This window comes from Eptatretus burgeri, chromosome 11 (genome assembly GCF_056783735.1).
Source record: "Eptatretus burgeri isolate ZD-2024b chromosome 11, Ebu_testis_v1, whole genome shotgun sequence".
In the NCBI taxonomy this organism is placed as follows: domain Eukaryota; kingdom Metazoa; phylum Chordata; class Myxini; order Myxiniformes; family Myxinidae; genus Eptatretus; species Eptatretus burgeri.
In genome coordinates, this window is record NC_140971.1 from 63,358,193 (window position 1) to 63,382,375 (window position 24,183).

General features: G+C 40.9%; 1 long non-coding RNA gene across 2 annotated transcripts in view; it reads left to right on the top strand.

Moving 5' to 3' along the window:
* The window catches only part of LOC147017227 (uncharacterized), a 100,036-nt gene extending 76,438 nt beyond the window's left edge, over positions 1-23,598 (top strand). Inside the window, exons 4-6 of one of the 2 annotated variants that reach the window (XR_015049405.1) lie at positions 553-620; positions 851-934; positions 23,040-23,598. This is a non-coding gene — a long non-coding RNA (uncharacterized LOC147017227). Of the gene's footprint in view, positions 1-552; positions 621-850; positions 1,699-23,039 lie in introns of those variants that run through there. The other variant, XR_015049404.1, reaches the window with a different exon arrangement.
* Positions 23,599-24,183: the final 585 nt, after the last annotated feature.

The window sequence follows — 24,183 nt, forward strand, 5'->3', positions numbered from 1 at the left end:
CTGGAATTAAATTGCATTAAATCAGACTTTTTCCACCTTTATTGACACATCAAACCCCACAACTTCCAAATGAAAAATGTTTCAGAAAATTAATTAACAATACAAAACTAGAATATCTTGGTTGGATAAGTGTCCAAACCCTTCAGTTATACTTGGTGGAAGCTCCTTTAACAGCAATTAAAGCTTGAGACTGTTAGGATTGGTCTCTACCAACTTTGCACACCTTGATTGGGCAATACTTACCCATTCTTCCGTACAAAACTGTTCAAGCTCTTGTCAAGTTGCGTGGGTAGCGTTGATGGACAGCAATCTTCAAGTCATGTCACAGATTTTTGATTGGATTTTGGTCGCGGCTCTGACTGGGCCACTCAAGGACATTTATCTTTTTGTTCCTTAGCCACTCTGATGTATCTTTGGCTTTGTACTTCAGGTCATTGTCATGCTGAATGGTGAACTTCTATCCCAATTTCAGCTTTGTTGCAAAGGTTATAATGTTTTCATCTCAGAATTTTTTGTATTTTGCTCCATCGATTTTCCATTCTATCCTGGCAGGTGTTCCAATCCCTGCTGATGAGAAACATCCTCATGACATGATGCTGCCACCACCATGCTTCACAGTAGTAAGGACGGTGTTCTTTGGGTGATGTGCTGTGTTGGGTTTGCGCCAAATGTAACATTTTGCATTTTGGCCAAAGAGTTCTATCTTGGTTTCTCAGACCACAAAACGTTTTGCCACATGGCTTCAGAATATCCGGAGTATTTTTTTCATTGTTTTTTAAGCATATCTCAAACGGGACTCAATGTGGGCTTTTTTGAGTAATGGCTTCCTTCTTGCCACCCTTCCATACAGACCAGACTTGTGGAGTGCTTGGGATATTTTTGTCACATGCACAGTGACCAGTCTTTGCCATAAAGGCCTGAAGCACTTTCGAAGGTACCGTTGGCCTCGTAGTGGCCTCTCTGATCAGTCTCCTTGTTGATTGTTCATCAAGTTTGGAGGGACAGCCTCATCTCGGCAGGGTCTTGGTGGTATCATATGCCTTCCACTTCTTCATGATTGTCTTTACTGTGCTCCAAGGGATATTCAAAGCCTTTGAAATTTTTTTTTTATTCCCATTCCCTGATCTATGCTGTTCCATAACTTTATTTTGAAAGCTCTTTGGTGCTCATGTCTGAGTCTTTACAGTGAAATGCACTACCCAGCAGAGCAAACCAACACGAACAGCTGATTTTATTCTGAAATAATCAGAATCATTACAATTTAACACAGGTGGAGGCCAATTAATTCGGTGTTTGATTTTGAAGGTGATTGGTTACACCCGAGCTAATTTACAATTGTGATTATATGGGGGGGGGGGGGGTGGACACTTATCCAACCAATATATTTTAGTTTTGTATTTTGAATTAATATTGTGAAATCTGTAGAATTTGTTTTTCACTTGGAAGTTGTGGGTTACAATATAAATGTGGAAAAACTCTGATTTAATGCAATTTAATTATAGGCTTTAAGGCAACAAAAGGTGAAAAAATTTAAAGGGGGTGTAGACTCTCTGCAGGCAATGTATACACACACACACACACACACACACACACACACACACACACACACACACACACACACACACACACACACACACACACACACACACACACACACACACACACACACACACACACACACAACACACACACCTATAATCCTTACCTACAATCCCTGTCTGTGTCTACATCATGTCAGTTGGCCAGTCATTGAACTGTCACTTTTCCATGAACCATAAAAGTAAAAGTGACACTGCTTGCCTTAATCATAAACCCCAACGGCATGAGAGTGGTTAAAAACCAAGTCCAAGTTTGTCGTGAAAAATGAGAGAACAAATGTTTGAATGTAAAACATTGGAGAACAGGAAAGAACCAATGCTTACATTTTTGAGTGCTGCACATCTCTGGAACATGGTCCTATCTCATGGGTATTAAAAAGCTAAGAATGACATGGAATTTTTGATGGAAAATGTACTGGTGTGCAATTTTTCATTTCTCCCCATGCGCCGCATACAGCCACCCTCTGCTGCTTGCAAAGAAAATTGGCAACTTTTCCCAGGTGACTTTCAAAATTGTTTTTATGTTGCAATAGTGAAACAAGGGACTTGGGGTTGTAATATAACTGTGACATATGTATCTCTGGGAGGGGGAGACAGAGACAGAGACAGAGACAGAGACAGAGACAGAGACAGAGACAGAGACAGAGACAGAGACAGAGAGAATTTATAAAAGGGGACAGGTATCACGATATAAAAAAAAGGTCAAACATCAGCAAAATCACCTTAGCACCTTTAATCACCACCGCAAGGCAACGTTGCCAACTTATATTTGGCCATTTTTATTTTTGTTTTATGACCTGGCCTGCTGTGCAGACAGAACTAGAACACCACATCTTTGCTCAATAAACCCTGGAGATTTTGGGCATAGAGCAGTGAGAATGTTGGCTTGTGTCACTACCTTTACCTGCAACCAGAATTTTTTGTGTTTGGCAACAGGTTCTTATTCATCTTTATGTGGCTCATCATTAAAACAGGATGAGAGCTGTTTGCAAGATTTTAATTGCTTCTCATAGTGGGGCAACTTAGCTAAATATAGCATAACAATTGTGCATTTTGTGAGGAAAGCACCAAATTTGGCACACTAGTAGCCTAACATATTATGAACAGATTTGGATATTGGGCCATCTCAAATTCAGCCGCTGATGGCTGTGGCAGCCATTTTCCACTGCCATCAAAAATTTTGAGATGGCCCAATAGCCAAATCTGTTCATAATATGATTGGCTACTGGTGTGACAAATTTGGTGCTTTCCTCACAAAATGCACAATTGTTATGCTAAGTTGCCCCACTATCATGGCTTTATTCGCAAAGATGTTCCAGGAGAAAGCATGAGACCAGAACCAAAAAAGACTCATGGCTAGCAGCTGAATGGAAGTAGTCCTATTATTGTCAATTGTATTCATTTTAATAGTTACTGCAAACGTTTCTGAATATGAGAGGGAACAATATACAAAACAACAAAATTAGAAATAAATGGAGCATATAATAGTCATAATATAATATGAGTTCTCTTGCAAGGACCTTCAACATAGAAGGAGGTCATTCGGCCCACTGAAGTCTGCTCTATTATGACCAACTTGTGATTGTTTGTCCATGCTATATCTATATTATAAAATGAGCCACAGGTATGTCTGTCCGTCCGTGTGTGTGTGTGACTTCCACCCATTGGTTGGACAGTTCACTTGACTCCACATACCATTTCTATACCACGGCCGCCACGTTTCTACACTCCCTATCGGTCTGAGCTTTCATAGGCCTCTTTTGTAAGGTTCACGCTTTCTGACTCTCTCACAGCTTTATCTTAACCCTCAAACAATCTATAATTTCATGTTTTGTTTTAATAGTCGCTAAGATGGTTTACGGCTCAGATGCAAAAAAATAGGAAGAAAATCATACGAGAATTGGCACTTTTAGAAAAAAAAAAAAGTGAAAATAAGCCTATTTTCAATCTCAGGGTTGTGACATAAAGTCCATTCAGACTCCCTCATAGCTTTATCTTGTATCTAATTTCCTAGTCCTGTATCTAATTTCCTTTTTCATAGTCACCAAGATGGTTTAAGACTTGGTTGCAAAGAACGAGAAGAAAAATCAGACAAATATTGATGTTGTAAAAGGGAAAACACATTTTAATAGCCGTTTCTGGTCGGGCACGATGCAGGGAGGGTAGATGAGAGAGAAGGGGAGAGGAAGAGAGAAGGGGAGAGGAGAGAAGCGGAGAGGAGGAGAGGAGAGAAGGGGAGAGGAGAGAAGCGGAGAGGAGGAGAGGAGAGAAGGGGAGAGGAAGAGAGGTGGGGAGAGGAGAGAAGGGGAGGGGAGAGAAGGGGAGGGGAGAGAAGGGGAGAGGAGGAGAGGTGGGGAGAGGAGAGAAGGGGAGAGGAGAGAAAGGGAGAGGAGGAGAGGTGGGGAGAGGAGAGAAGGGGAGAGGAAGAGAGGTGGGGAGAGGAGAGAAGGGGGAGGAGAGAAGGGGAGAGGAGAGAAGGGGAGAGGAGGAGAGGTGGGGAGAGGAGAGAAGGGGGGAGGAGAGAGGGATAGAGGAGAGGAGAGAGGGGAGAGAGAAGGGAAGGGGGAGAGGGAGAGGGGGAGGGAGGATGGGAGGGAGTGAGGTGGGGTGTGGGTGTTCTGATCAATAGTGTTACGGATTTCAGAATCCAGTCTGATGAATGCATCCACACCTCCAGGTCCTCAGACAGTTATTTCCTTAAATGCATGTTCAGATTTTCCCCATCCCCATGTCTAATGGGATTTTAAATGTGATGCGTTGAGAAGGGTAAAGAATAGATCCCCTCTCTTATGGGAAGCTTTTTTCTTTATGTCAGCCAGGTTTACACACATTTATTTCGTGAGCTCTGACGCACGCCCATATTTTTCCTCAGCAACGTTCCTTCGGGAGCTCTGACGCGCGCCCTTATTTTTCCTCAACATTTATTTCGCGACCTCTGATGCGCGCCCTAAATTTCCTCAGCAACGTTCCTTCGCGAGCTGACGCCCACCCTTATTTGTCCTCAACATTTATTTCGCGACCTCTGATGCGCGCCCATATTTTTCCTTAAGGCCGGTCACACCTTGACGTTTTAGCCAACGTATGCCGATTTTTGAATTTTTTTTCTAAAACGCTGGCACACGTTGAATACGTTATGGGTAAGTTTTGATAACATTGAGAGCACGCTGAAAAACACTGCCATACGTCGTTGTACGCTGGCTTTAAACGTTGTACTTTTTGGTTGTCCTGAAATTTTTTCATGCTTGAAATTTCACGACGTATGCCGGCGTATGACTCACACGTTCCGCTACACTGGCCACAAGTTGTATGCACGGTCTGCGATCATTGACAGACGTCAACACATGCTACTTGTAAGTTAATCATAAGTTGAGACACCCCGAGGTAATGTTTAGCGTACCCGAAACTTATTTCTAACCTATGATTAACGTGTTGTTGGCACGTTACGCGATCGTTGCCACACATCAACAGACGTTACTTTTAAGTTACTCATAGGCTGAAAGACGTCGGCATAATGGATCGTCCTTGCGTCAGCGTCCACGGCCACGGCCAGGACACTTATTTGCAGCATTCTTCAAACTTTTCTTCGGCATGACGAGGATTTTCACACTTCGATGTCTAGCTTGGCTATGATTCCAATTGTCCATCGGCAGCGTCTATTTAAAATAGTTGAGTTTGCGCGTTTTAACACGTTCAGAAGAAACGCTTCAAATTTCCAAACCCCAGCGTCAAAAAACAAAGGCGAGTGACAGCAATTTAAATCGTTCATTGTAAACAATGAAAATAGCTGAGTGGTACTGTTTAAAAGTCGTTGAGTGTAAAAAAAATCCAATTGTTGAGCGCAAGCGTCTACTTTCAATAGTGGAGATGCAGCCATTTAAATCGTTGAGTGGCAGCCTATGAATAGCAAACCCTACGCCACCGGCAAAGAAAAACTGCCACACGATATGGATAAGTTAGGCTATCGTTGGGCATAGTTTGTGAACGCCAGCTTCACGATAATTATTCGTTGGTATACCGTATCTATAAGTTATCGAAGCGCTCTATGCACATTATTAGTTCATTGTGCATTTGTCCAACCCGTTATGAATAGACCTAAATCGTAAAAACAAGCTATAGCTCATTGTTGAAAAAGCCCCATAAAAATTAGCCGAGAATAACTTCGAACAATGGTGAAAAGATGTCTCCTACCCGTGGACACGCGGACGCAAGGACGATCCATCATAACCCACACCCTCCCCCTCACACTCACCTACTACTGACAACATGAACAAACTACTACTAATACTAATACTAATACTGATACTGATACTGTTACTGCTGACATGGACATCGACTCAAAAAGGACTGGAAAACACTGTTGGGTTCCCTTTTATAAGCAGCATTTTTATATACCAATTCCCAAAATCGCTGGGAACACGTCTTTATATGGCAGTTGCAAGTTAGAAACACGTTCATTAATTTTTTTTGTCGACCGGAAGACGTCATTGGAATACGTCTACATACGTCGATGTGTGTTGGGACTACGTAAAGAATTGGTTCAAAGCACGTCAAACATAAGTTAGAAATAAGTTTCGCGTAAAAAAGACATTACCGCAACGTGTTTTGACTTATGAGTAGCTTATAAGTAGCCTTTGTGGACGTGTGTAAGCGTCCACATATCGTGTGTAAAACTTATCCCCATCACATGCGGAATGTGTGTCATACGCCGAGTACGTTGTAAAATTTTGAACATGTTTAAAATTTCTTGACGTACTCGACTTACTACGACGTATGATAGCATACTTTAGCGTTCTACTCACGTATACCAAACTTACTCATACCGTATTTGACGTGCCCCAACGTTTTAGATACATTTTTCTTAGGTCGGCATACGCTGGCAAGATCGCCAAGGTGTGACCACGATGTTGACACTTCCATTTCTACGGCAGTCATGATTCGAATCGTTGTGCGTCAGCCTTTTAATAGGCTACGTCACGACATCGTCGGCGATGCGTGCAATGCGCTCTGCCTAAGTTAGACTATCGTTGGGCATCGGTTGTGTAGGCTGACAACAGATTCAGCAGTCGTTGGTATAAGTTATCTATAACACAACGAAACGTTCTGTGTCCGTTACCAATGCGTTATACATAAGACCAAGTCGCTATGAATACGTCCGAATCTTAAAAAAAAAAAACATCAAAAGTTCAACGTAAGCCAGCGTTTTACATACATTTTAATACGTTGCCATCGCTAGCTAAAACGTCAAGGTGTGACCGGGCATTTAGCAACGTTTATGCATGTGTTTCGCGAGCACCGACCCGCGCCTTTTTTGGGAGTGCACGTGTCGTCATGGTAACCGTGTGCAAGTGGGGCGGGGTGAGCTTGGGGCGGACTCTGCGCCGCCGAGATGGCCGGGAGATATAAAACGAATTGGAGGTCCGTTCTGAGGCGAGAGAAGAGAGAGGAAAAGGGCGAGAGAAGTAAGAGGCAAGAGAAGTGAGAGGAAAAGGGTGAGATAAGTGAGAGGAAAAGGGCTAGAGAAGTAAGAGGCAAGATAAGTGAGAGGAAAAGGGTGAGATAAGTGAGAGGAAAAGGGCGAGAGAAGTAAGAGGCAAGATAAGTGAGAGGAAAAGGGTGAGAGAAGTGAGAGGAAAAGGGTGAGAGAAGTGAGAGGAAAAGGGTGAGAGAAGTGAGAGGAAAAGGGCGAAAGAAGTGAGAGGAAAAGGGCGAGAGAAGTGAGAGGAAAAGGGTGAGAGAAGAGTCAAGATAAGTGAGAGTAAAGGGGCGAGAGAAGTAAGAGGCAAGATAAGTGAGAGGAAAAGGGTGAGATAAGTGAGAGGAAAAGGGCGAGAGAAGTAAGAGGCAAGATAAGTGAGAGGAAAAGGGTGAGAGAAGAGTCAAGATAAGTGAGAGTAAAGGGGCAAGAGAAGTAAGAGGCAAGATAAGTGAGAGGAAAAGGGTGAGATAAGTGAGAGGAAAAGGGCGAGAGAAGTAAGAGGCAAGATAAGTGAGAGGAAAAGGGTGAGAGAAGTGAGAGGAAAAGGGCGAAAGAAGTGAGAGGAAAAGGGCGAGAGAAGTGAGAGGAAAAGGGTGAGAGAAGAGTCAAGATAAGTGAGAGGAAAAGGGCGAGAGAAGTAAGAGGCAAGATAAGTGAGAGGAAAAGGGTGAGAGAAGTGAGAGGAAAAGGGTGAGAGAAGTGAGAGGAAAAGGGTGAGAGAAGAGTCAAGATAAGTGAGAGGAAAAGGGCGAGAGAAGTAAGAGGCAAGATAAGTGAGAGGAAAAGGGTGAGAGAAGTGAGAGGAAAAGGGTGAGAGAAGTGAGAGGAAAAGGGCGAAAGAAGTGAGAGGAAAAGGGTGAGAGAAGTGAGAGGAAAAGGGCGAGAGAAGTGAGAGGAAAAGGGTGAGAGAAGTAAGAGTCAAGATAAGTGAGAGGAAAAGGGTGAGAGAAGTGAGAGTCAAGATAAGTGAGAGGAAAAGGGTGAGAGAAGTGAGAGGCAAGATAAGTGAGAGGAAAAGGGTGAGAGAAGTGAGAGTCAAGATAAGTGAGAGGAAAAGGGTGAGATAATGAGAGGAAAAGGGCGAGAGAAGTAAGAGGAAAGATAAGTGAGAGGAAAAGGGTGAGAGAAGTGAGAGGAAAAGGGCGAAAGAAGTGAGAGGAAAAGGGTGAGAGAAGTGAGAGGAAAAGGGCTAGAGAAGTGAGAGGAAAAGGGTGAGAGAAGTAAGAGTCAAGATAAGTGAGAGGAAAAGGGTGAGATAAGTGAGAGGAAAAGGGTGAGAGAAGTAAGAGGCAAGATAAGTGAGAGGAAAAGGGTGAGATAAGTGAGAGGAAAAGGGTGAGAGAAGTGAGAGGAAAAGGGTGAGAGAAGAGTCAAGATAAGTGAGAGGAAAAGGGCGAGAGAAGTAAGAGGCAAGATAAGTGAGAGGAAAAGGGTGAGAGAAGTGAGAGCAAAAGCGTGAGAGAAGTCAGAGGAAAATGGTGAAAGAAGTGACAGGAAAATGGTCAGAGAAGTGAGAGGAAAAGGGCGAGAGAAGTGAGAGGAAAAGGGTGAGAGAAGTAAGAGTCAAGATAAGTGAGAGGAAAAGGGTGAGAGAAGTGAGAGGCAAGATAAGTGAGAGGAAAAGGGTGAGAGAAGTGAGAGGAAAAGGGTGAGAGAAGTGAGAGGAAAAGGGCGAAAGAAGTGAGAGGAAAAGGGTGAGAGAAGTGAGAGGAAAAGGGTGAGAGAAGTAAGAGTCAAGATAAGTGAGAGGAAAAGGGTGAGATAATGAGAGGAAAAGGGCGAGATAAGTAAGAGGAAAGATAAGTGAGAGGAAAAGGGTGAGAGAAGTGAGAGGAAAAGGGTGAGAGAAGTGAGAGGAAAAGGGCGAAAGAAGTGAGAGGAAAAGGGTGAGAGAAGTGAGAGGAAAAGGGCTAGAGAAGTGAGAGGAAAAGGGTGAGAGAAGTAAGAGTCAAGATAAGTGAGAGGAAAAGGGTGAGATAAGTGAGAGGAAAAGGGTGAAAGAAGTGAAAGGAAAAAGGTGAGATAAGTGAAAGGAAAAAGGTGAGAGAAGTGAGAGGAAAAGAGAGAGAGAAGTGAGAGGAAAATGGTGAAAGAAGTGAGAGGAAAAGGGTGAGAGAAGTGAGAGGAAAAGGGTGAGAGAAGTAAGAGGCAAGATAAGGGTGAGAGGAAGTAAGCGGCAAGATAAGTGAGAGGAAAAGGGTGAGAGAAGTGAGAGGAAAAGGGTGAGAGAAGTGAGAGGAAAATGGTGAAAGAAGTGAGAGGAAAAGGGTGAGAGAAGTGAGAGGAAAAGGGCGAGAGAAGTGAGAGGAAAAGGGTGAGAGAAGTAAGAGTCAAGATAAGTGAGAGGAAAAGGGTGAGAGAAGTGAAAGGAAAAGGGCGAGAGAAGCAAGAGGAGGGAGAAGAGAACGAAAAAGAAAGTCAGAGAGGAAAAGGAGGAGGAAGTTTGCAGGCCCGCAAGTGAGCAAGCGAGCATGTGGTGCACGTGTGAGTGTCTGACCAGCGCCAACAACGAGACAATTCGTCCTTCCCAGTGCTTAAGCAAGCGAGCGTGTGGGTGGGAGCAGCGACGACAACAAGTGAGGCACGTGTCGGTCACCAACGTGTGAGGCGCGGGTCAGTCACCGACGGACCGTGTGGGTCACTGGTCGTCACCAGTTTCGTGAAGTGTGAGAAGCTGCCCGTGTCACAGCACCATGGTCTAAACCCACGACAGATGATCTCGGTGCCCTCCCAGACGTCGACCGGCGTTCAAGGCTGTTCGTGAGAGGGTGCACGGCAAGGCTGGGTGCTGGCGAAGGACGTGACACGCACGCACACATTTCAGGACGTTTTCACTTCACGGATGACTACTCTCTGGTGAGCGAGATGGTTCTTCTCCCCCTCCCCCCCACCGAATGATCTGTTGGGTACCCTTGTCTGTGTTTAGCTGTAAGTCGACTCCTGAAAAGCATCTGCTCATTGTCTCTTTCCTGGCATTTTGATTGATTTTACTTTGAAATTTATTTATTTATTTTATTATTAATATATTATTTATTGACTTCCAACCTGTCCGTGTTTGTCCTTTCCTTCCATTGGTCTGGCATTGTCCGAACCGAGATAGACTGGGAGGTAATTACCACAAATTTGACCAAAAATAGTCGGCACGCATGAGTGATTAAAACGCTCGGCCGTCCTAATTAAAATCTAATCGAGATAACATTGGCGCTTCCGCTCAGGTAGCCATGTGACCTCTAGTTCAACGCAATAATTAGACGGTGGACACTGGAACTCGTGGTTGACTGGGTGGGGTTCGTGGTTTTAAAAAACCCACCATACCACAACGTTAATTGTGAGCGGTGGCCACAGGTCCGGCTCTACCGATGACAACCGGGGAATAATCCCCCTGAGTGACAAGCTGGTGTCTCGGTACTCATGGCCGCAACAATATGTAATGAATGTTATTCAATACATGTGCCTCATTCTATGATGAATATCAAGGGAAAAAAGAATACGTTGGTTGTGCTATTTTTTTCGCATGTCAGAATTGCATGTATAAATTTACTTGCAACCAACCCTACAGATAATTTATTAGTCAGCTCGTCTTTATAAATGTTGAGCATCAAGCAAGGAAGCAACACATACCATTTTTAAAGAGGTTCGTCATCGCAAGTGTAGATGCAGTTGTCAGGTAGTATAAAACTATTGTCAGGTAGTATTACAGTATTACAGCTAGTATTGTCAAGTAGTATTACAATGAAACTTATTTATAAATGCTTAAAATTACCCGGAAAAGGCGAGATTTTATTAAAGTATAAAGAAATTATTGATCATTGATAATTCCAAACCTATAATGGACAGTATCCACAACATTAATAACCAGGGTAAGTGTAAATGTCTTATCAACTTTCGATTTTTCCGCATTAAACACAAACATTTCACATGAGAAGTCGATGGTATATTGACTGCATGCAGCAAGGTACAAACAAAATTTAATCTACAATGCTATCCCCAGTGGTGCAAGACTTATTTGTCCAAACTTGATCTTACAGCAAGATCATGATCCAAACACTCAGCTGGAATAATTAAAATTTATTTGCAAAAGAAAGAGGAAGCTGCAGGAGTCCTTCACCACATACAATGGCCCTCTCAAAGGCCAGATCTCAATATCATTGAAGCGATATGGAACTATTTGGACAAAGAAAAGGTAAGAAAAAATCTCAGCAACTTAAATGATCTTTGGAACGTCTCGTCTGCAATGACAGATGTAAACTAGAACAGCACTAGTGGAGTGCATACCTCCGCCAGGCTGAATAGTTTTTGTTTTGTATTCCACTGATAGGCCAAATCTGAATCCAGACATTAACCAAAATCTAATCGACTTGTTCTTGTCACACACCCAACCTTCCCACCAAGTTTTGTCAAAATGCGTCCATAACTTTTTGAGATGTCCTTCTCACAGACAAACAAACCGTCAGACAAACAGACAGACAGGGGTGAAAACATAACCTCTGCCCACCTTCGGTGGGTAATAGTGTTGCAGTGAATTGAGAAAAAAAAGCAAGGCCGTTTTATTGGGCATGTACCGACGTAAAATATATTGTCCAGATAAAAATTTGGTCAACATTCTTATCCCCCAAAAACTGGCTTAGTTATGACCAACTAACCAACCAACCAATTGTGGCCCTAAGAGATGAAAGGTCACTGTATAATTAACACATGTACTTAAATCGGTTTCTGTACAGATATTGATTTGCAGTGACTGGGTTTGGTGTAGAGCAATAGAACCATGCAGGCAGATACAGTAAGAGAAAAACAAAGTTGACTGATTATGAAAATAAAGAGGAAATCTCACAGAGGTGCATTTCCATTGTAGCAAACAGCTGTAACTATGTTACTTACAAAACCCTTGACAAAATAATTACTTTTATTTTAATATCCCATGACTGGGTTAATCTTGTGATGGAACTGATGCATGCGGCATGCTTTCTGTTGTTGTCTTTTTTTTTTCGAAACGAACATGGGATGCTTTCTCTCAATGCTGTGCGTGTTTTTTACATTCTGTTTGGGTGACTGGAAGTGAAGACCATTATCACGTTTTTGAGTGTACAACTGCTGTTCCATTTCAGTCCAAAAATGAGGAAAAAGCAATCAGAAAAGAGATGTTATAAAACTCAACCCTTTAGGAGCCTCCTATCTACTATAAATGGATGAGGTGTGTGTGTGTGTGTGTGTGTGTGTGTGTGTGTGTGTGTGTGTGTGTGTGTGTGTGTGTGTGCGTGCGTGCGTGCGCGTGTATGTGTGTGTGTGTGTGTGTGTGTGTGTGTGTGTGTGTGTGTGTGTGTGTGTGTGTGTGTGTGTGTGTGTGTGTGTCATGCTTTTTGTGTCTATTAATTACGTACGTCCATTAATAATTACGTACTTTTGACCCTTCAGACTGCTGAGACCCTTTCGACATTTGAAGACCCTTTAAGACCCCCAAAATCCCGAAAGATGTCTAATTATTATTAGTACTATTATTATTATTATTATTATTATTATTATTATTATTATTATTTTTCCAAAGATTCCAACTTGGGATACCTATTGTTTTCTTCTGATGAGCAAAAATTCCCAAGGCCATGAAAACCAATGAAAATTTGGTCCAATGGTCCAATGAGCCCCCTCATATGACTCAAACCCAAATGTTTTATATAATAATGAACCATCCAGATATCACAAAAGAAAAATGGCTGAAACACCTTCGACCCAGAAACACCTAACCCTAACACCTTCTACCTTCAATTTTTATTGGAATGTATTTTCTTTCCCTCTTCCTCTCTTGCTCCTATCTCCTCCAAACCTCCTCTCTCGACCATATCTTACACATTTTCTTTCCTTTCCTCAAGGTATTTCTTGCCTCGTATTGAGATACTGATCTTAATAACAGATGGATGTTTCAAGAGACCATTTCACTCACACACAGCAGTTTACACACCACTTGTCCTTCACCATGATTCATAAAATATTCCTGATGAATTTTCTGCAGATGATATATTCTACCTCTTTGATGGACTCTCTCACATTGACACGAACCTGCCATGGTATATCATTTGGTGAGACTTATTATTACTTATTTTTTTGCCAAATGTTTTGGTTTTTTCGACTTTTTTTTAAACAAAATCGATGTTCAAGGAAGAACGAGGGACGAAAATATCATAACTATAACTACAAAGGTGAGTCATACAACCTGCAGAAGGTGGTTCACAACTTTGTGCTGGGCCCACCGTGCATCACGTAATGGCACCACAAGCAAAAGTATAAGTATAATCATTTATTCAAAATACCCTTCCAAACTTCTGCACCTAGTTTCCTCATGCCTCCAATTTATGGGTGATTTCACTGTTTTGAAGTCGGTATACAAATACGGTGCTATTTTAATAGAGGCGCTTTGATGTAACCACAAACAAAAATTGCTTGAAATTTCATTTTACCCTATTTTTCTTGTACAATACATAAAGATAATGAGATCCGTGGCTGGCCTTTGTGTGTATATTTAGCTGATAACCTTTCAGTAAAGCAATTGCCTTTATAATTACCATATTTATTATGAACATGTTTTTTAATAAGTAAAACAAAATTACACAAGAACAGACAACACAGTTTGTACATACTCATTGGAAGCTTGTTAATGGGAAACATGACAAGACCTACTGCTTCGATTCTCCTGGGTTAATAGCATATTTCATGTCTCTCTGGTCACTTGGCTGTGTTCCACCATTACTGGGGAGTTCTTTCATGTTACTTGGTACGTTTCCAAATGCGTCAGGTTGGCCAGTTCAACGTTCCAATGTGAACCCATGTTGGTTTTATTGGCATTCCCATCTGAGCACATAACCCATGGTGCTCCAATCCCATGTCCAAATTCCACATGCTCTTTTACGAATGCCCTTGGAATTCATTTAAAAATATGCATTGTCTAATAATAATAATGATAATAATAACAATATCAGTTCCCTTACATGGAACTTCAAGCAGGCAGAGACCATTTAGCCCATCAAAGCCTGCACTGCACAACCTATGGCTGTTTGTCCATGCTCTATCCTTTGTCTTAATGCTGAGCATCAAGCAAGGAAACATCACAATCCACTTTTAAGTTTTTGGTATGACACAGACAGGCTTCAAATCACCAACCTCCCAGATTCATGACACTACAACCATTACACCACCAAGGCTGGTAAATGTCTTAATCTCTTCAATGTCTTTGTTCTGGATGTGATATATATATATATATATATATATATATATATATATATATATATATATATATATATATATATATATATATATATATATATATATAGCCTGGTGTTGGCGCAGTGGTTTGGGCAGTGGCTTGGGATCCAAAAGGTCCTGAGTTCAAGCCCCGTTGGGCCACTGAATTAATACACCAGGGGGTTGACTCAGCCTGTCATCCTTCCGAGGTCGGCGAAGTGAGTACCAGTGTACTGGGCCGGTGTATACCCTGGTTAAGATAGGTGTACCATATCCCTGTGTCGTAAGAGGCGACCAGGGTTGCGTCAGGAAGGGCATCCGGCGTAAAATATGTGCCAAATCACTATGCGGATCATACGGATGATCCGCTGTGGCGACCCCTAACGGGAGCAGCCGAAAGAAGAAGATATATATATATATATATATATATATATATATATATATATATATATATATATATATATATATATATATATATCAGCTCCATAATAATGTTAAAAAATTGTAAAAGAATTATGAAAGGTCGTATTACATACGTAACTGAATTCTGACCCACTCCTCGGAGCCTTCAGTTTCAGTATGTGAGCACAGCGGAGTTGTTACCTTGTGATGCGATGAATCACAAGCTGATGATGGAACGTTTGAACCCATTCCACATTGAACAGTTGTTTTGAAAATCGTTCTTTGATAAGTCATTTTCGTATTGTGGGAAAAAGTTTTATTATTGCAGGCACGATGGAATCATTCTTTCTTTGCGACTATCCTTGAATTTAAATTCCGATGACTACAACAAAGCATGCTAAAAAAAAGATTCCCTCAGAAGGAAAAATATTAAAAGTTGTGAAAAATAATAACAACATGTTACCAAGACTTTTCTTTCCAATCAAGACTCCACGGGAGGCAAAATTACAGCGACCAGTTGAGTTAGATTCAATTAATGAGACAATACCATGTATTTATTAAAAGCTCACGCCAATGACTCATCTGAGATTTGATATTCCAACTGTGGGAATGACTCATCTCATAATTTGATATTCCCACACAAAGGCATGTGTTTTGTGAATCCACATGAAAGTATTTCCCAAAGAGACATGGAACCTGTCCTGGTGACATTTGTTGCCATCTCGGCTTGATGTGCACAAAAATGATGGAATTTTTGTTTACCCTGCTCTCTCATTCTGTGCATGTCCTTTCCAGTAGGTGTACAGTTCCCATTTACTTATTTCCTCTCATAACCCCATTTACTTTGTCTTTCCAATTACTTCAAGCTCCCTATCATAACGTTTCTTCCTTCAAGCTCCCTACCATAAATAAATGGATGAAATCAACAGGATGTTCATTGAGGTTTGCTAATTGCAGTGGAAAGCAACAGTAGTCTCTTTTGCTCCAAATGAAGGGTTCACATTAATGCACGAAACATCAGGTTCTCCAAGCTTATCTCACCCCTCTTACTTTTGGTTTACCTCCCACGAGTGTGCCAATCAGGCACGTCCTTCCCTTGTCACTGCCTTTTTCTCTCCTCGCATTTTATTTTTTGGAGAGTTGTTTTTGCACAGAGATGGAGTGTGAAATGTACATTATGGGTCAAATGGTATTCTTCCCTTCATACATATTTTATGCTGCTTTATTTTATTGTTAGTCTCAAGCATAAAATAAGTTTGTAGCCCAGAACAAAATAAAAAATAGAAAATCGTAAAATGTCAGCATCCAAGCCAAACAGCAACTAACCCCTGGCTAATTGGCAATATACAGTACTGCACTGCAAAATGGCATCGATTTTAGTGGTAGTGCATGGGAAGGATTATATTAGCACGAGCTCCAAATAAACCAATTATTTGACCTCCTTACCATGAATGCTCAAAATATTCCAAGGTCTTTATGTCATCACAAAATCATTCTAAAAGCATAACAATAAATGTGAAATCAATTAGTTTTTTTAGCTCGTTTACGACGAGGTCGAATGGAGCTGTTGGAGCAATAATGATGTCATGCAGTCAATCAGCCAGCCAGTCAGTCAGTCAGTCAGTGTCTTCCTTCCGACAATGGATCCATTGACATTTTTCCCTACTCTGAGGTGCTCAACAGATCATTTGGAAACTCTTGGCATGATGATTCATGATGTCGATCCGCAAAAACTAATGGAGCCCTTTCTTTAAAATTTCCATCCAGGTGGTGAGATAATTCGCTAATTGATTCAAAATTGTAATCTAAGTATGTATGTCCATCGCATATCGAAAGATTCCGTCATCTCACGAGATGTTTCCTTGTTGTTTAATTTAAACCTCTTAATTTAATTTAATCTCATTTGTAATTTAATTTAACCTCTTCATTAAATTTGAACCTTTTAATGGCATTATCATCCTATTGCTTTTTCGTCCTTTTTCCCGTTTAGTTCTTTTAAGACCCCTTCAACACTTTACACCCTTTAGACATCTTATTACCCCATCGACCCCTTCAGCACTTTAGACCCTCCAGACTGCGAAGATCCCTTGACTCTTTAAACACCTTACACCTTTTAAGACCTTATTTAGATTTTTTAAGACACTTTAGACATTTTAGATAGGGTCCACCAGCAACCCCCTTCTGGTAAAACTACAAAAATCAAGAATCACTGCTCACCTTCACTCTTTCATTCCTATTTTTCCTGCCTATGGAACAAACTCCCACACTCTCTTCAATCCAAGTCTTCCCTCGAGGTCTTCAAAACAGCTGTTCACCACCATCTCTTATCTTCCCCCATCCAAAACCACAATCTTTTCTACCTCCGCAAATCCACCCTAAGCCCACCTCCTTTAAATTCCCTGCTTTCCTTCCTGAAAGTCTGTCGTGTTAGGACCTGAAAGTCCTTGTAGTGTCCATCTTGTCTACATTGTGTTCCCCACCCCATCCCTCTCCCTTCCACAGATCGCCTCATGTCTCCGTTCCCCACTGTATTTTTCCTTCCCTTTGCCACGCCTCTTGTCTCCTGCTCCCCTTGTTGTGCGTTTCTGTGTGTTCGCTCTCATATGAGTCTCGACAGTGTAAACAAAAGAAAAGAAAAAAAAGAACCTTGTGACACTTTCGACACATTTAGATCCCTTTACCGTTTCAATCTTCTATACCCTTTAGACCCCAAGAATCTTCAAACATTTCCACCCCTAAAATCTCTTTCGACCCCTTCGACCCTTCAGACAGATTCGACAGCTTGGACCCTTGACCAGTTCGAGCTTTAGACAAGTTAGACCTTCTTAGAACCTTTTGACCTGACACTAACTATTATTGGAACATACCCTTTAGATTCTAGACCATTTAGAACTTTTTAAGCGCACATCACACATCTGTAATCTTCTTGCAAAACACAGACTATACTTTATTCAGCAAGTAATGCACAAATTCGACTCACTCAGAGAGTGGGAACTATGCTATTTAATAAAAATAATAAACTTTGTTTGTTTGTTCATTTATGCATTCATACCCTGCAGGAACCAGTGGGACCAAACTTTGCATGGCCTCCTCTTTCATCCAGAGGAAGGTCGAGGGCAATGTTTGGATTAAAAAAGAAAATTGACCCCACATAAAACCAGATAATTGTCCTCCGGGCCTCGATTGGGTCTTGTGCTTATATACTGTACTGCCCGCATTTTTGTTCATTGCAGGAGCGATCGAGTAATATGTATTGTGAATATCATATGTTGAGGTTGTAATTTGTTGTCAACAACACAAATTTAGTTTTTAAAATGTTTACACAAGTGCATGTTAAAAAGATTGCTTTACACAGGTTTATTATAACACCTCCGTGTTCAGGCCTCGAGTGAGTATGTTGCTTACGCACTGCCTGTGGTTTCCCTGGGAGCGATCAAGTAACAAGTTCTGTGAAGATTGTATGTTGAGGTTGTGATTTGTTGTCAACAACACAAATTTAATTATCAGGGTATTTCATTAAATTTCCCCAGGCAATGCCGGGTACTTCAGCGAGTCTATAAAATAAGAGAGCCATTTGTGTGTGTGTGTGTGTCATCATTTTTCTCCGAGATGGTAAAACATATCTTCGTCAAACTTTCAGAGGTTTATCAGTGAGTGGCTGGGAGTGTTTTAGGCAAAAAAAAAGTTTTGGAAAAATTTGAAAAAAGTTGGATTAATGAAAATTAAATCACTTGTGCTCAGCCTTTGTAGATATGTGAAAGGTAATATTAAATGATCCCTGACCCTGACCACATTTCTTAGTGGATGGAGGGAAGTATTTCAGGCGCCCTTAAAAAAAAATAGAAAAAAAAGCAAATTGATTTCTTCAAAATGCCAACAGGATTAGAATAGCAGTGGGCAATGCAGGATCCTCCAGCTCGTCTATAAATATAGTTTAAAGATTTCATTTTCTTCCCTCGAAGCAATATCCCACTTTTGAAACCTTACTTTTTACAGTTGGACACATTTATGAGTAAATGTACATTGTGTGAATACTTTCTCCCAAGATGATTGCAATGGGTCATTACAGCATTATTTTTAAACTCACAGTTCCCTTTGCTTACAGATAGCTCAGACAGAAAGGCCAATTAAAATTGACCAACTTGAATATGGGAGTTGTACATCACAAATGATCTATGCACAGGGAATAATATCTACCTTTATTTAAAGAAACTATTGAACATAAGAGATGTTGTTAAATTGACCGGAATAACTCGTGAAAAATGCTTTTCCTTTTGCATGGAGAAAGCTCTTGTGTTATGGGAAGCATATCTGTTTACATGATGCACTGAAGCATAAATTGCATCCCAATTTATGTAATTCATGCCCTTTACTCAACAATTATTTTATTGTGGTAAACTGAACAGCTTCGCATTTGTTGTGATTTTAAAAATAATATTATTATTTGAAAAGGAATTGAGTCTACCTTAGTGTTTTGTAGATACTTTTGTTAATTGAAATGGTATTCTGTGAAAAGAAAATATTAATGGTTAAAATTATAACAATTAAGTTGTATGACAGCACCTCATTGAAAGTCTCTGAATCGATCCTTCTTGAGAGATGGAGCTTGTGGATGAATATCGTCATCTTCAGGTCACCCATATGCACTTCTTCATGCGTTATTTATTTGATGACATAATCTTGTCAGACTTTGAGACATAATACATTGAGAGAAATGTATTTTATAGGGTTTGTGTTAGACCCGCAGAAAAGCATTATTGCCTAATCAAGTATCCCCATGTGGTTCGGATATTTATAATTAAGCCCCTCTCCCTCACCCCACTCCTCCTGCTCTTCTTGGCAAGGAAAGCTGCATGAAGTAAGCAAGAAAACTACACAATGTAAGTCCGTTGCTGTTTCAAACTCTACCTGGGTTCCTGCAGACACTCACAAGTTGTACATGCATGAGAATCCCAATGCTACATACTTGGGATGTAGCGATGAAATAAGCGATGAAACCAGTTCATCAGTTGTTGAACTGGTTTCATTGCTTATTTATTAGTCATCAGTGATATCGCACACAGAAATACACACCATTGAGGCTCCCAAAAGTGTAACATGTGTGCAATGCCAATAGCAGTCATCATATACATATCAAGATCCAATTACCTCTCTAACCTGTAATTGGAGGGAACAACCAATCAGCTCTCATGTCATCAATTATACCCCTGCAGCTAGGATCTTTATAATTAACCCCCCCCCCTCCGTTCTTTGAGTCAAAGAAAGCTGCACAAAGCAGCCAAGAAAAGCTAAACAAGGTAAGCCCTTGGCTATTTCAAACCCTCCCTGGTCTCCTCGACAGCTGCAGACATTCAAAGGTAGCACATACATGAGAGTCCCAATGCCACAGCCCCACATCAGGTGCGGACAGGTTTCATCACTTATTGGCAAGTCATCAGTGACAGTGTAGACAGAAACGTGCACCATTGAGGCTCCAAACACGTACTACGTGCAATGCCAAGAGCAGTCATCAAATAAATATCAGGACCCATTCATTTCTCTCATCCATCATTGGAGGCAACAACCAATCAGCTTTCACTTCATCAATTATCCCCATGTGGCGACTTACTTACTTACCCTCTCTGTCCTGATGGGGAATAAGGCTGCAATGAGTTTTCACCATTTATCTCTATCCATAGCTACATTCTATGCTTCACACCACTATAGACCTATCTCATTCAACACATCTTCCACTGTCTTGTGCCAAGTGGTTTTTCATCTGCCTGGTTTGTTTCCTCTTTCCTGATTGTGTCCATCTCAAATCAACCTTGAGGATTTGGTCAGGGGACATTCTCAGCACATGGCTAAGCTGTCGGTGGCAGTGACACTTGATTTCAATGCCAATGCCATGGCAGCCAGTTCTTCCATGCAAGTCTTTATTGGATATCTTATTGGACCAGAAGATGCAGCAGATTTTCCTCAGGCTTCCATTGTGGAAGGACTCGAGCTTGCTCATGTCTGACTTTATTACTCGCCAGCACTCAGTGCCATATATAAGAACAGACTTGACATTGCTGTTATAGAGTCTTATCTTTGTCTTCAGGCTGTACTGCTTAGACTTCCAGAAAGGATGAAATCAAGCGAATGCTTTATGAGCTTTGCTGAGTCTTGCCTTAATGTCTTTCTTGGCTCCATTCTTTGCTGATGAAGCTGCTTTGGTATGTAAAATTCCATGTAGTTAGGATCTTTATAATTAACCTCCTTGTTCTTCTCTTCACCATTCTACCGTTCGTTCCAAACATTTAAACTGTGATAAAAACTTTCTTAAAGACAAGTGACAATTTACACTTAGACTTTATAACAAAGTCATGAATAAAGAGTGGTTGTGAAGCTGACAAGCACTTAAATCTTCATCCGGCAGTTACTGCATCATAGACCCATCTGCTTTAATTTCTTAAAAGCAAATGCTCCCACACTTGAAAACTTTAAATGCACTTCCTTTCATGCCACTTTGGTTTGAGACTTGCCGTCAACATTGTGAAATTATATATTTTTTCTTGAATCGACTACCCTCCTCATGTTATCGAAGCATGAACTTAATCGAGCTGAGATTTAATCCTATCATTTTGTCGAGTTGCTGAAGACCGTACACAAAGTACGAAGAAGACCAAAGACCGTACGCCTTGGGCCGTACACAAATTGGTGTTTTCTCGTGCCAAGGTAATCAGGTTTGATCTTCTGTTAACATCGATCCTCGAATCAAAATTTGTTCTGCAGTAACAAGCTTTAATATTAAAAATGTCATGAAATATTCTATTTTACATGTATATGATATATTGTAATGAAACAACAGGTTGTAGAACAAAATGTTTTTTTAGATCTCATAATTATGACAAAGTTTCTCTTGTACTGTATTTATAGTTTTTACTCGGGAAACAAATATGCTCACTTACTGACTATTTCAAGGAAAGTTACGGCATTAAACAAGTTCCTGATATACAGTCATTCATTTATTTTGTGTGCAGCACATGGTTACTGCTTTGCACCACTGCTGGAAGGCGTGGCTGTGCTGCTGATAAGTTATGGCCCCCCTTATGCATGGCCGCCATAAGTTAGAGCAGGTGCCGGCGATAGCTGGCCTCCATTTCTTGAAGGATCCCGTGGCATCTCTAACTCCACTAATTAATGCTGGCAGATGGGATGCCTTGTCTGACTCTCAAACCCATTCAGGTGCAGCCAATTGAGCATTACAGATAACTTTCTGCAAGAATTCACTTCTCCTTTGAGAGATAGATAACAAAAATAAAGAAAAATTAAGAATTAGAATGAATAAAGAGAAATGTGAAAAAAGTAGAAAAAGAAATGTGAAAGGAACAAAGAACAAAGATGTCGGGAAGAACCCGGACAGATACATTTCAGCAGTTACTCCCCAGGTTCAAACGGAGAAGAATGATTTATTGATTCGATCAATTGGATCGATAAATGCTTCGTTCGATTCACCATAAGTATCTAGTTCGAGAATCGTGCAGCGTTATCTTTTGATAGGTCTCACTTTCTGGCCTTAAATTGTTATTTTGCTTCATCTAGTTGTGTTTTGTTGACATTTTTCCCCCTTGTTCAGGCAAAGTAATTACGCTGGAGACCCACAGAGGGCTCTCGTGTATTCATTGATTGAGTGAACCCAGAACACGATATCACACCAAATGTGTACAAATCGTTATAAATGGTGTCAACAGCTGACTGTGATGGAGAAGCATTTTTGGCTCCAATATCAGCAGACATAACTTAGATGGTGAATAGCAAGGCTTTTCATGTAGGTTGAAGTCTTGCACTGGGAGTTATTAAGTTAAGAATATGTGTTCTGGTTTGTCTTGTCTGGAATTATACAAACAAATAGGTTGGAAAATACTTGAATGCTAAAACACTTAATGGGTTTAAATGTTATCACACTAGTTATACAACAACATGGTGGCCTTTTTATTTGGATCAATATAATCCATGCAGATTCACAAATGAGTTGCATGCCTGTGGTGGGTATGTGACAGCAGCCATTATTTATATGTAGGCCTAATGATAATAAATTGCTTCCTGATAAAGTTTTGATTTTGGCTAATCAAATGTCTGTGCCAAAACTTTGCTTATTCAGACTCATATATGGGATGGAAGGAATAAAGGTGAGAAATCACTTGTCCTCGTAGAGTTGTGTAAATCTTCTTGAACATGTCAATTGTATATTATTTAGTTGAGGCGAGAAGCTCTTGAGAGTTTTAAGCTGTCATGACGGCGAAGAGAAGATTTATGTTTCAAACTTTTTGCAAGGGGTGATCATTTAGCTTCCCCATAATGGTGTGCAGGACGGAGGCATGGACCTTCAACACCACGGCAAAGGGTGGAATTGAAGCAACAGAGATGTGATTTTGCAAAAGAACAACAAAATAGAGGAAACAAGTGAAAGAAATACTGATGAAGACGGAGGATAGAAGATCGTTGTTATCAATGATTGAAATGATCGACCTTTCTTGGCATTGACTCACGATATCATGGACCCATCAAACCATGAATCAACAGTTGTTTTGCAGAACAGATAACAAATGAGTTCCACTGAAGTGAAGGGACACGAAGAAATACGCTGGTGAAATATGTTGCAGAAAGAGCTCAGACATGAACAATGAACCTGGAAACCAAGAACCAGAGATTGATAAACAAGACCCCTTAGACCATTTTAGACATTTTTAGACCCTTTGGACTTTTTCAGACCCTGTAGGCCCTGTTAGACCTTTGAGAATCCTTACTATAATTCATGGACTGGTGTTTGTTTGTTTGTGGGTTTGTTTGTCGCGTTACTCCTCCTTCAGTTCAGGCCCAATTACATCCGGACTTGCTACAGAGGATCAGCATGACCCCAGTTAATGTGTGGGGGTGTTTTTATCTTTACTGGTGGTCTTGGGTTGGGGGGGGGGGTGAGGGGGAGAGGGGGGACACAAATTCTTTATGTAAATGGTATCGTGCAGCACCACCTCCAGGTGGAGGAGGGTATTACAAGTTTCCACCATTTACAAGACAGTATTCCTGTTGCCACGTGTTCCAGTACAGTGAGGTGTTTTGAATTATAAGCAGGAGATATTTTTTTGCTTCATGCACGTAACCCAAGTTCTTTATTTTTCCAATACGGACCTGCCACTTGCCTATACACCACCCAAATAATGCTATGTGTCAGAATAACATGTGGCATGCTTGGAACAAGATCGCACGTAGGGTGGGCACTCAGCAAGTTTACTATAATGCAGCTACCGCATATGTGGGTATGTATGTATGCAGCTGAAATAGCACCCCCTGGTTGTGTGAGTGCTACCCCAGAAGTGGATAGGAAACTTAAGCTAGAATTCAAGTGTAAAGATATATGTGCACACAAAATAATTTAATTATAAACTAATTAAATAATGCAACGATCACAGAACATGGTTATATGAGCTGAAAGTGAATATTTATGGTATTTAC